Raw genomic sequence first — 13,585 nt, forward strand, 5'->3', positions numbered from 1 at the left:
TGTGTGTGCGTGTGTGTGCATCCATTCCATTCTATGGAATTATGTGCATTTCATTTTGAATGTCTAAATCAGTGGTTCTCAAACTGCGGGGCCCGAGCCAGATTGGGGTTGACTAACTACTGGTATATATATTTTTTTGCGGTCAACTATAATGTGATAAAAGCTTCGTTTTTTTCAAGTCGATTAATCGATAACATTATTTTCAAGGAAGCATTTTGGCTCTTGTGATGCATATCACCTCCCCAAAAAAGTGATTGAAACCCAAATGAGGTGACTTTGAAAACGCAAGTCAAGTGAAAGTCCTGAATATTTCGACCAGACCCAAAAATGGAAATAAAACGGGTCTAAACAGACGCTTTGTACTTTTCAACATTGAGCGCATCAAAAGCGCTGCTCCTGGCCGTCCATCTTTAAAGTTTCCCTTCATTAGAGCGGGCGGGCTGTGTTGCGCCTGCTCTGCAAATTGGCCTTCAAAGAAAGCAAAAGTTGACTGTGTTGATGTGGGAAGCCGCTGTGTCAGTCAGTAATCATTGACTGATGCAGGCTTTTTGTTTCTTTCCTATAAAAGTAATTATCAAAAGCGAGAAATGATGACAAAGCAATGACATGGACGTCCACCTTTGCTCGTCGAGAAGCTTTGTAGAAGCATGAATGCACGCCAAGATAAGTTTCAGGATCATAGTTTGCCGTACAATAGCGGGTAATTTAATTTTTAATTTTTGGAAAGCAAAACGACCTCCTGTGCATAGAAAAAGTCGACTTTCGCTTGACTTCAATGTCGTTTCATTTGAAGTACAATATCATCAATTTGCCATAACGCAGTATAATTTAGCCCATCGGGCTCATTATTCGATTCCGAGGTAACCGTTTGGAACTCGACATTGGAAAGCCTCAAGCTGCAATTATGTACTTTTTCTAAACATAAAAGAATCTTGTTGTTGCCAAAAGGTTCCCGCTATCATTTCGTTTGACGACTTATTTTGGGACCTATTGTAAATTTTAGAAGTAAAAATTAGGGCTATAAAATATTAAATCTTAAAAAGCCAAGGTGAGTGATGTAGGTGCTCGCTAGCTACTGTTGCTAACTCATTAGCTAGCCATGGTACGCTATATTGAATTAGCATTAGCTTACACAAACATTTTGTGTTGGCAATTTAGAATGTACTGTGATAGTCGCGGTCATTTTATTTCGACATGTCAACCGTCCTGTGTTTTAAATAAGGTGAGGTCGAAAATGTGTCGGTGTTGTTTTGACTTCCATGGAAGTTGCCTCGCGTCTTTTACAAAAAGCTCTGCTGTCAACAGTGCCAAGTTCTAATGGTCACTTCAGGTCTTTTCACATCTCGTCCGTCACGCGCCGTCACATTGGAAAGGGACCTTTGAAAAAACAACCGGAAGATCTTTTGCCGCCCCCCCAAGCAGGCACAAAACCCACATACATGCCACTCAAGTCTCCATCCAATTTACAGTGGGAATGGAAAGGCTCCAGACAGTTTAACATGGTGTGAGTGTTTTTAAATGAGCGGCCTTGTTTCTTTATGAAACACCTCGCAGGCGAGACAAAGACGTAAACACGGTGTCACCGTTTCAAGATCCATTTAGGAGTCGGCCCGAGATCATCTGACGTCATTCTTGGCACATCGACTCGTCTTTTCTGAAAGGATTCAATAGCCGCCCGGAAGAATTATTAGATGGGTAGCACTTATCAATTTGAAAAGGGCCAACAATGGATGATTTGTTGTCTCCCGCTGTAGTGCAGCGAATTGTTTTGCTGCAATTATAGCACGCAGTTATTGCAATTAGATCAAACTCAGAAGCATCAGGACGTCCAGACGTAAGATTTGAAAATACGCGTATTGATTTTTGATGCCTCGGAATTAAAAGGCGTTCTCGAAGGCGGATGGCTCGGAACTCGTTTGCTGCTGACGAGTAGAGCTGCACTTGTTGATGTTGTAACGATATATTTAATTCATTTAATTAACAATTTTCCTTTAGTTTAATGACGTGTAATGTCATATTTAATCAATAATTAATTGGAATAATAATTTCCCTTTAACTTAATGAGACATCATATTTACTTAATAATTAATTCGTATTTGTCCTTTAGCTGAATGAGATGTTGTAGCGTCATATTTAATGAATAATTTTCCCCTTAGCTTAATGCTAACATATAATAAGAGAAGCTAATTCATGGGCCTTGTGTGGTTTTTGAGTCATATTCATCGTGTGCTATAAAGGAGGAAAAGTGAATTCATCCGGGGCAGGTCAGATTTTTGCTCAGTTGAATTCCGTTTGGTGGGCCGTGTCGTGTTTGGCCGGCGCTCGGCAGCAGAGGTGTCGGGATGTTTGCCAAAGCAACAGCACAGAGCTCAAAAAGTGCAAGCGCTCCAAAACGCAGATGTCTTCGTCTTGCTCTTCCTCCCGTCGGACTTCGTCCACGCTGTTTATCAAGTGATTTCCATCAAACGCTGCAAGTAACGCTGAGCCGGAACTTTTTGTTCGCTTTGGTCCACATTCCCAGCGTTTCTTTATGTCCTCGGTGAATAATGCATGAAACTTCTTTTTATGACTCAGCAGGCCATGCTGGTCACATGACTTGACTGGAATCATGCCAGTGAGCGCAACTTTAAAAAAACATCGGTTTCAGATCAAAAAGCGGAGAAAAACGTCACGCATCCACTCCACAAATCTCAGATTCGGATACAAACAACTCGATTCATCCCACGAGGGATTTGTAGCTTCCCAGTGTGCTTGGTTAGCCCATGAATGAAAAAAAAAAAATACAATAATGCCGGTTATTTCTCTTATGGGGGAACTTTAAAACGTCTGCCTAAAGGCAGAAGTGAGAATTCCTTCGAGAGGACATGATCTTGACTGATAATTCTTTTTTTTTTTTTAGCTACGTGTTGCTAAAAAGATTCTCGGGTTTTGGTGTTCCGGTGTCTGTAGCTGTGATTAAATGCATTCAGTGTTGTTGGAGCGCTTTGGACACCGGGCCAGATAGAGCAAGGCCGCTTATCTTCTCGGCTTAACATTTACCGCAACATTCAATCATCTCCGAGGAATTGCCTCTATTTGTCTGACAACCATCACGCCGTTGAATTTCCAGCACACCTCAATCTCACACTTTCCCGTCTACCACTTTATTTTATTTTAGGGGAGCACCCAGGCTGTCATCCAGTTGGCGAGGTGAAAAAAATAAACCCACAGGGGTCACAGTTGATGTTTTCGAAAGACCGGCTTCATTTTCTCGATGCTTTGATTGGAGGACGTTGACGCTAGCCGTCGCACGCTAACAACTCACTTTACGTAAATAATCGCAGTGAGCGTCGGAAGGACGGTGACAGTTAAATAATCACACCCCCCCACAAAGGCTTCTCAAAGGCAGAGAGGTAAAATACCCGCTAATGCCTTTGCCCTGATATGATAAAGAGCTACGGTGATTGATTTCCACGCTGCCATGGCGGCGTTCCCTGAATGAATTAGATGGCGTCCCTCGCCTCGCCTCGCCCCCCCCTCCCCTCCCCACTCGGCTCTGTTGTGTTCGCAGAGCTCATTTGCCATACCTTAATGCCGCTGGCAATCGTCTGTGTTTCGCTGGCGGCGCTTGGCACCGGCAGATGTTGGGATTTTCGCAAAGTGTGCCTCTCGAGCAGGCTGTCAGCAAAGTCGTTTTTTTTTTTGAGGAACATCAGCATGTGATTTGACTTTCTCCGCTCGAGTATTCTCGAACACAGCTGAGCTCAGCGCTGGAGATTATGGCAGAGAATATCTTTGTTTTTTTTTTTTTTTTTAATCCCTTTCAGGTTAAGAGGCAGAAAAGTTTATCTTTGAGCTTGTGCAGGGTCGCTCCAAGGTTGTCATTCAGAAGCTCCTGCGGCGGCTTGAGTGGAGACTTGTTTGGAGACCTTTAGTTGTTGACTTTTCAGGTTTGATCTTTGGCTGTCCCTCAAATTAAAGTTGAAGATTCTGAATATTCAGTGTCTGAAGAAACTTTTCATCCTATCAGAGTTAAGACCAGAAGTAGTCAAGTCTGGTTTAAACGAGCAAGTTCTTCAAGAAAGTTCTTGATGCAGAACCCCCCCCCCCCCATTTTCTGCTCCATCTCTTCCTCCTTCCCACTCATCCAGTCTTGCAAACTTTAGAGGAGCGCTGCAGGCAGAACAAGCCGACAAGCTTTTGATCTCGGTGATGATGACTACCGACTCCTCGCTCGCCTCCCTCCGACACCCGCAAAGCGTCTTCCCCAGACATTCGAGTAATCACCGTCCAGCAAAGCAATCAGACACCTCGCGCCTTTCCCCATCTTCTTTTTGATGGGCCATTTTGCTTGTCCGTCATGACGTGGCGCCTCCTTCCCTCACGTTTGGACTCTCCTCGAGACTCTCCAGCACGTTTCCAAGGATTACCACGCCACATTAGCAAAAGAGCAAAGCAGCAGCTGTCCAACTGGTAACATGTGAGTGGAAAGTACTCTCGAACAACCATCTCGGGTTACTCGACCCGCCCGACCTACCCAAATGTTCTACTCGTAACCGCACGCCGGCTTTTGTTTAACGGCCGCACCTGCAAAACCGACTGCGGCTTTGATACGTGGAAAGTGAGAATGGCTTGTTGCAGTGTCGGAATTTGTCACAATGTTTGAGTGTCACTTTAGATTTAAATGGAGTTTGGTTTACCGAGGTGAGACGGGATCCAGGCCTTACTTTCTATCACCTTCCAACTTCCTTCGGTTGTTTTCACCGAGACATCGTGGGAGTCGTGCTTAGACTTCAATAAATAAATAAATAAATAAATAAATAAATAAATAAATAAAAATTATATATAATAATAATAAATATATGTATATGAAAAAATATATATAGTATGTTTCCATTAATATTATAAAATATAATGCGTAGGAAGGGAATATTTTTGAGATTCCGAATGATCAAAGTGCCAGTCACAAGAAGGATATTGACACTTGTCCTAATTTTTAAAAGCAACGTTTTGCATTTTGGGATGAGTTCAATCAAACCAAAACATTGCCTCGCACTTTATTTGTAGAAGTTTCACGAAGTCGCCCAGAGGAGCCGTAACACTCGAGAGTGACCTGCTTTACCCGTGCGAGCGCGAGAAGGTAGTTAATGTGACAGTCCCTAGCAAGCTCGGCCATCAGGATGAGGAGGCCAGGTGAGCGCCGAGACGCTAATGTGGGCCGCCGGCGAGCTAGCCAAGTCGTGTATCAAGCGAGGTGACGCGGAGGCTGCAAAGCGCTAGCTGCGGATAGGTCTTCATTAGTCAAGAGACAAATTCTCCCCAAACTTTTCCTTCCGACACGCACTCCCTCAATTTAAAGTTGCACAATACGGAAAGAGGTCAGAGAGAAATTCTCCGCATGTTGGGTCGCTCGAGGTCGTCTCCGGTTGACATTTCCCAACTGCGTCTTTTTGTATTTCCTCTAAATGCCATCTTCCGATTGAGCTTTCTGTCGCGGCCGTTGTAATTGCTTTTTGCGCTCGGCGTCTGAGTGCCGTTTTGTTTGTAATTATGATCCGATGTTATGTTCTCGGCAGAATTCCGTTCATCTGTAGGACAGTAAATTGAAATATTGAAAAACTCACTGTGACCTCCTTGCCATTGTTTAAATGAGTAGAACATCTTCCAAAACATCATTCTCTGTTATGTGTGATTGAGAACCCCGAAGCAAAATTGGGATTTCATCTCAGTCACCTGATTTGAAAGTTGTGGTTACCAAGTGACCCGATTTTCCCCGATTCAAAATGTCTGGCAGCAAGGATGAAACATGTGTTCCCAATCGGGAAAAGTTCTGTTTTGTTTAGGCTGCCGTCTCCCAAATACAGACGCTCTGGCTTTTTCGAGTCAACGATTGTGTCATTCAATTTGAAACGCAAACAATCACTGGCCGCAATATTGGGTGCACCTTTCCTAATCTAATTCGATCCAGTTCCCGATTCAGATCCAGCTGCGATTCATTGAGCTCACGTTACATAAACGATTCTCGACTTGATATTACGCAGATGTGCGACCGCACCGATAAACGTTGTCACGTTAATACCTCTTTGAAATGGTCTCTTTCGAGTAAAGCAGAAGCTGGTATCACCGATACCGAATCTTCCGGAATTCCCTCGACGCTGATTGAATCATCTCGCGATTCATCCGGATGACTCGTCTACAAAACAATAAACGGGTTAACGTTACCGAGCGGGTCTTTGATGCCGCCTCGGCCGCTCGGTGAAGTCACCTTGCGGCAATGTCGGCAATCTGAACCTCAGGAAAGTCACCTGAATCAAATTTCCAGTCTTTGTGCCACGGAGCTTCGGGGTCAGGGTTCGAACATCTACTCGGGTGGGCCCGTCGGAAGCCTCGGGGCTTCCATTGTGCCGCGTCGGTCCCGTCGCGCAAAAGCGCTGACGTGACTGGACCGGGTGTAACGTGAGCCCGCTCAGGTATTGCGGTCTGGTGTCTTTCACCCAAGAACAAAGTAAGCAGGCCATAAACCGGCCGGTAACACGACACGCATGTCGATGATTCCCAGGCGTGCCGGGGTCACTCGCACCGCCGGGTCATCGCAGCTCGAACGGAAGGAGAGAAACCCGATAGGCCGACTGCACTTTGACACCGTCGCAGACTCGGCCGCTAGAGTGTGAAAAAGCGTAACTGAGCGCACAGCGAGTCAGCCGGCGTTCGATATCGATTAGTATTTGATCCCTGTCGGTCACCGTTCTCCCGCAGGCTCCCCGTTGACCTTCACCGGCCGTCTGCTATCAAGCTTTGTCGCTGGGCACGAGCGAGACGGCTTAGCCTTCGCCGAGATGGCGTGGGGGCGGAGAAAGACAAACAAAGGCCGTATCAAGAAAGGATTTAGCTTTGGGCAAATGATGGAAGACAAATGGAGTGACTCAAAAGGTCCATTATGAGCGCGGGGCGGGGGAGGAGGGATGGATGTCAAAGACGAAGAAGCTGTGAATACATTTCGGGAAGCCTCGTTGAATGGGGCGAGTGGGCTTAAGCAACTTATTGCTCCTGGCCGCGTTCCAAAGCCGCCGTCCCCGTCCACTTTGTGCGTAATCGGACGCACTTTGATAACAGTCGTGATCGCAACGGTGCCAAGTGCGCATTAGCCGCTAATGTTGTTACCGGGCAGACTTGCCAAAAAACTGCGAGGAACCACATGCAATATTCCCCCGGCTACATAATCATAATTTAGCCGGACTTTTTCTGTCTTCTCGGGGGTATTTTTAGCAATGGTCGAAAATTAGAACCTGCTGAAACCGAGTTAGGTGGTTAAGAATAAAGTGACTTTTATTTTTTTTTTATAAACTAAAACTGTTGTTTTGGTTTTACATGGCAAAATAGGGCAAAAGGTGTGACTTTGGGATAGTCTGGTACGCATTATTTGCTTTTACATTGATTCCTATGGGAAACTTTGCTTTGACTTACAAACGGTTCTACTTACAAACCCAATCGCAAAACCAATTACTGGAACTATTATATGTACTCCTGCCCATTTTTTCATCACAGTACCATAATTGCTGACTTTTTTTCCATTTTTTTTCCTAGTGATGGACGGGTACCTGAAGATGGAACGTTCATGACCACCCCGGTGTCTGGACCCACCACGTTTGAGGGGTGAAAACTTTGACCTCAAGCATCCTGCTGTCTTTTCCGTGGAAGTGGTCTCCCCCCCCCCTCCATTACCCGGTATGTATTCTTTTCCACTTCCTTCCGCTCCGCCTCGAACTGTTAAGTCATGTTTTATAGTCGCATTTGCTGGCCGACCCAGCTGCCGTAATAGAATTGCCTCTTCCGACACGGGCGACTGTTTCCACGGTAACGGAGGCAGGAAGGCGATGGCCAGAATGTTGTTATCCACTTCCTGATACACGCCACGGCCTTTAGACAGTGATGGACAGCCGTGTTTCTGTTTCGCGCTTGCTGCTGTATCGACATAAAGTAGCCCGGCTCACATTTTTAAGGCGAACGGGCAGCTTTGCAGCCAGCGTTTGCCTAATCACTTCATCTTATTTTTTTACTAGCCTGCTGCCACTGCCTCCAGTGTTAGACGCTTTGTCAGAGGCTGACAATCATAAGATTGTCCTAGCATTCTCGCGTCGCTCCTGGGAATCTATTTTTTGCAATATTCTGAGAAAATATTATTTTTCCCACATCTTTTTTTTTTTTTTAGCTCAGAATTGCAAAGCCGTGACTGCTCTGCCATAATCGTCTCACGTACTTTTGGAATAGGATCAACCAAAGCACATCCCGGTGTCACACTTTAAGGTGCTTTTCGCTGACTTTGTGACTGGGAAAAGAGCTCGTGTATTCAGATTATTTCCCAAATAACTGGCTGAAAAGTATATATTTTAACAGCATCCCTGAGCACTCAGTGATTAAAAAGACATTAAGAATTTCTACACTATAAATTTAGGCATATTGCTCATTTTGGCTATGTTACTTTCATTTAGACGTCTACAGTATATAGTATGCTAAAATATATGCTAATCTTAACTACTAGTATGATGTTGTACGCTATGCTATACCATCCTACTGTAGTATACCATACTATACTTCAAGAAATAGCCTTGTGTTATTTTCAAATTCTTGCATACTTGGTAGGCGTCAATCTGATACGAATGCTAACGTTTGCTAGCTATCACGCTGCCTAGCATTAGCATCAGGGAAGCAGTGAAAAGAAACTTGTCCAAACAAGAAAGGTGAGTGTGCAAGCCAAGGCCAAAAAACAAAACACACACAGCGTTATGCTAATTATTAGAGCAATTACGTTTGTTACTCCGATGACCTTGTTCGATAACTCCTAAATCTTATCTCCAGATCTTTCTCAACTATATTAAAATATACAACCACACCGCATGTTAGATATTTTTGCTTGGAAGTTTTCTTTAATTAAGACAAAAAAGGCACCCTCAAATTTGATTTTTTGATTGTTTGGCATAATGTTGAGCAGCCGTCCATCCTGAGCATGCTACTTTTGAGTTTTGTTCTGTTTTGCGTTCCATCACTTTGCGTTTCCCGGCCGCCCAAAGATAAACCGACACTCTCTGCGTTGCAACTGTAATCACAGAGGACATTTCACGGCCGCCTCTTGGGTGCCAATAGATTCCTGTTTGTTATTCATGTCCTGCGTAGTGTCGCCGCCGTGTTCCTATAAAAGGGGCTGAGATGAGACTCTGGAGGCGGGCCCGCTCGCTGTACATAGTTTGGCGCACATTAGGAGGCGTCGGGTCGATGCCGCCGCCGGTGGGTGCTTGCGCCGAACGGGGCGAGTTATATTTAGTTTGACCTGAGTGGTCGTCCCAGGGAGGGGAGGGGGGGAGGCAAGGGAGACAGGTGTTGGGGTGCGGGCGGGGGGGGGGGGGGTCATTATAGAAGAACACAAAAGCTTCACAGTCATGGGCCCATAATGACAGCTACCTGTGCGTCTAAATTTAGCTCCCATTTGAGCCGGGCTTCGGGCGCGATACACCTTTTGTGTGCCACATCATCAATCATTCTGAAAGTTCAACCCCCCCAAAAAAAAAAAAAAGTTATTGTGTTTGACCCCTTACCTATTTTTCTAAAATGTAGGAGTAATGTAGGATAATTCCCACTTGGACTTTGTGCGGTACAGCCTCAAAGTGAATTTGCTTGATCTCTTCTTTCTTTTCAATTTTATTTTTTAATGAGCTGGTCGAAGCCTTCTGCATGTTTTAACTCGTAACGATGAAACCAAATTGATTATTACGACCATGTCGAGTTGAAAGCAGACTAAATTTCCTTGATCCTCCTTTCTTTTGGATATTTTTTTATTGTTTATGGAATTTCAGCCCGTTCTGAAGTCATCGTTGCCACGGTTTTGCTTATTTGATGAAATTGATTTACTTAAATTTAAGCATAATCTTCAAAATACATTTTTAATGGGATGGCTGATTTAATAGGAATATTTTTATTAATCAGAACTCCTTATAATGATTTTGAAAAAAAAAATCTTACCTCCATTTCACCTGATTTTAAGTGTTTTTTTTTTTTAACAAAAACAAAGAATAATTTGTTCATTTAAAAACATTTAATTAAATCTTTTGCTTTTATAGGTTCGGCTTACTTGGTCCAATAAACTTTGACAATGAGCCAAATGCTGCTTCACCAAGTCTAGTTCATAAGACGAGACCCAAGAATGTGTCTGGCATCCATAAGTGTCATGAGGGCGAGCTCGCTTGTGTGAAAGTGAGCAAATAGTCGCGAAAAAAAGCAAGTGGTGGGCGGAGAACGAACTGAAGCTGTTTCCAGGACAACCACGCTCCGTTTGAGGGCCACGCATGGCGTTGGCGCTAACTCGGACCTTGTGGCTAATCACCCAAGCCTTTCTGACCGGACCCTCGGAACATCTGCTCGTCGGTTAGATGGGAAATGTCTACCCATCCGACACGTGCCTAGCATTGTGTTAGACGAATAAAAGATATTGGCGACGGCAATCAGCGAGCTTGCGATCCCAGCGGAAAAGCCACTCGAGTGTTCATCGGAAATTTGTCATGTAATTCAAGACGGAAGAACCGATATTCCCTGATAAGTGATAGCATACCATTGTAATAACGTCCCCTCCCGTTGCGAACTCCCTGTTGAGCAGAAGCAGACGGTAAACTTGAACTTTGGCTATTTCCATTCCACTCAGAGGGGAACCGGAGTGGGAGGGGGCGAGCAACATTAGTTTTACTCCAATAAATTATCCAAAGTGTTTTTTTTGCAGAGTTACTTTCTGCGTTTCTCAGATTGTATTATTTTGGATGCCAAAGAATTCAGTTGAGGATGCAGAATGTCATCTGAGATAGCAACTTTTTTATTTATTATTTTATCCGCCTCCTGCCTGCTTGCCGCCGATTGCAACAGACGAATAATTCCGAAGCGTTTGATGTCGTCTCTCCGAAAGCTCTCGCCGTGGCGCGTGTGAGAGGAATTTCTACGTTTTTTTATGATGAAAGCGCTTCACGAGTCGCTCGCTGTCGACTGTTGCTAAGCGAAGCTTCGTAATCGGAGTTGACCTTTAGCTGAACCGTAACTTGCCAGTCGGACCTTTCACCTTCGGCTCTAAAAGTCTGTCATTGATCTTACGGGGAAATGCATCATTTCACCCATTAGAGTGGCATTTGAGAGTAAGAGATATTTTAAGTATTTTTTATGTTTCTGTTGAAGTTCAGAAAGGCAAGATCAGTACGACTTAAGGAGTCAGTCAAGACGCTTCGCATTCTGGATATGGAGATCACATTGTTTTGTTTATTTGGTTACATTTTGATGGCCAGAGTTGTTTGTCTATCGATATGTGTTGCGTCACCATTTGTGATTCATTAGCCTGTTTATGCCGTTTGTGTATTAGCATTAAGCTAACCTCATCGGTTGTTTTCAAATCAAGAATGGAAACGGGATAGAGAAAATAGAAAAAGATATTCTCCCTAGTTAGTCATGTTTGCCTTTCAAAGGGGCACTTTTGTATGTTGGGGGACATTAACATAAGATTGCCTTCACATTAAAAGGAAAAAGGGAGACTATAACTGTCTCCAAGGTGACTTTTGAATTCGATTACCATGAATGCTGAAAGGTAGCGAGGGCTGTTGTGGCTCAACATAATGACTTTAATAATGCTTCTCCGCAGAATTGTGTGACCAATTCACAACAATAACCAAATGCTACTACCACTTTGGATTATTGTAGCCTGTCAAAAAATCCCAGCAGAGATTTCTTTTTTATTCCACACTTATTTTGGATCATGTTGAAATTTTCTCTGTCTGAGATGTCCAATCCAACAAAATTCATTTTTGGGGACATAATGTCATTTATGCTACTTGTTGCTAGGCAGAATTCCCCCTGGATCATCAAATTGCCCTTAGGTGCGATTAAAAAAAAAAAAAAAAAAAAAGGAATCTCCTCCTCTTCCATCACCTTCTCCTCCCCCTTCTTCAAAAGAATCATTGTTCCTTTTCTCCGGTTCAAGAGCTTTAACCGTTGTTCATTTGCACATAATCAATGCCGCTGTTGCTTGGCAGAATCCAAACAAGCGGTTGGTGTGTTTCACCGGCACTGTATTTAAGAATTTTTCATGGAGGTCTGTCTGAGAGGAGATTATGCTACAACATTTTTGGTCATCTGCATGTGAAAAAAAAAATAGACTTCCATACAATTCGATTTTGGAATCGTTTTGAAAGGCTGAAGGATGCCAAAGTGAAGTCAAAGTTCACTCTTACAATAACCTTCAATGAGATAACCAAATGTCACATTTTTCAATCTCAATGCAAATTTCAATCATTGCGGAACTGAAGCATGCAAGCAGGCCTTTGGAGACATCTGCTGCTTCCATTTGGACTTAAAGCCCCCGCCCACATCTCTCGCTCCATTGAAGAAACCCCAACAGGATATGAAACACTTCAAGACCATTTGCGCAGTTTACGGTGGCGATTTGATGCCGTGCCGTTCTAAACAAATAACGCGAGGCGCCAATGTATTATTCCGTCTCAAGTGGGTCCCATTTCCTCCGCTCGTGCTCCTCCCTCCGCGTTCCCACAACCCGCCGGGGATGAAAAGCAGCTGAGGGCCATGCGATGAAGATGCTGAAATCCAAACCCGACCACAGGTGACGTGTCGCGATCTGCCCTTCCCTCCTCCAAATTTTTCCATTTCCCCCGCCTCCCTCTCTTCCCTCTATATAGGACAAGCACGACGTGAGGGCCCCGCGTTGGGATAATTAGCCGTTCTTTATTAATTATGAATAAGAGCCGGTGGTTCTGCGGGAGCCGGGGAGAGTAGCGACTCATAAATTAAACAACAGACTTTCCTGGCCTTTTGATTAAAGATAAAGAGGAAACTGTATGATCAATAGAGACCCGTTAAGAGACTGCGGAGGGATAAAACGCAAGAAGAGGAGGTAGAAAATTGGGAGAAGGGCGGACGTAAAGACTTTCTCGCCGACGTGGGAGGTATGAAAGACAAGCATGCGTGCGTTGGAGTGCGAACTTTTTTTTTTTTTTTTTTTTAAGTGTCATCAACGGACAAGGTGGGAAAGCCTCGGCATCCATCAGCGCCTCGCCCACGACTCCGATGCCGCCGCCGCCGCGTCTTCTTTTTATACAGAAGAAATTGGTCATGCTAAACAAAAGCGTCATGTTAGCGACGAACGTGTGTTTAGCTAGTTGGATCGGGCCCTCGTATGGAGCACGCCAACTGTCTGGCCACATATGGACTCGTCGTTTGGCCTCCCACGCGTGGCGTCGCCCTCGCTCCGTTGTAGCCTTGAAGTTGGAGCCAAGTGTGCGCTAAAAAGGCCTCTGATGGCCCGCCCGAGCCGCCGCTTCTGTTAATTGACAACATGTCCGATTACAGGCTTTGACTGCTGTCCAGTAAGTGACACTATCAAAGTGGACCGACTCGCAGCCGATCAGATTAAAAACCCCGCGGCCCGTCTTTCCGTTTCAGGTGAAGGGAAATGAGCCTTGGCTGTATTTCCAGCTCGTTACGATAATTGAAATGATAATTTAATTTGTCGAGGTTGTCGCTCTACTATCAGTTCATCCGGCCTATACTTGTCACCCTTGTTAACGTA

General features: G+C 44.4%; 1 protein-coding gene across 3 annotated transcripts in view; it reads left to right on the forward strand.

The window, feature by feature from the left end:
* sema6bb (sema domain, transmembrane domain (TM), and cytoplasmic domain, (semaphorin) 6Bb) overlaps positions 1-13,585 on the forward strand; it is a 68,614-nt gene that overhangs the window by 12,619 nt on the left and 42,410 nt on the right. For 2 of the 3 annotated variants that reach the window (XM_061297708.1, XM_061297710.1), the window contains exon 2: positions 7,564-7,704. The gene's annotated coding sequence lies outside the window, so the exon portion shown is untranslated. Of the gene's footprint in view, positions 1-4,144; positions 4,460-7,563; positions 7,705-13,585 lie in introns of those variants that run through there. The other variant, XM_061297709.1, reaches the window with a different exon arrangement.

The sequence above is a fragment of the Syngnathus typhle genome, linkage group LG14, assembly GCF_033458585.1.
Source record: "Syngnathus typhle isolate RoL2023-S1 ecotype Sweden linkage group LG14, RoL_Styp_1.0, whole genome shotgun sequence".
Taxonomy (NCBI): Eukaryota; Metazoa; Chordata; class Actinopteri; order Syngnathiformes; family Syngnathidae; genus Syngnathus; species Syngnathus typhle.